The following is a 262-nucleotide window of genomic DNA, read 5'->3' as shown; positions in this document are numbered from 1 at the left end:
GTTCATGGGGAGGCAATGGAATTTGTCGTGTTCATCGGGAGGCAACGGAATGCGTGGGAGCCAACCGTCTTGGACGGAACAGGCGATGGAAACGAGGCCTAGCGTACCGCAGAACAGAGGAAACGGACCTCCTACGGTCGAAACGGGGGTCCTGTTGATCGGAAGGGGTGTGGCGTACCGCAAAACGGAGGAAACAGACCTCCTACGGTCGAATTGGGGTCCTGTTGATCGGGAGGGGCCTGGCGTACCGCAAAACGGAGGA

Source organism: Triticum aestivum, chromosome 3B (genome assembly GCF_018294505.1).
Source record: "Triticum aestivum cultivar Chinese Spring chromosome 3B, IWGSC CS RefSeq v2.1, whole genome shotgun sequence".
In the NCBI taxonomy this organism is placed as follows: Eukaryota; Viridiplantae; Streptophyta; class Magnoliopsida; order Poales; family Poaceae; genus Triticum; species Triticum aestivum.
This window is presented reverse-complemented; position numbering follows the sequence as displayed.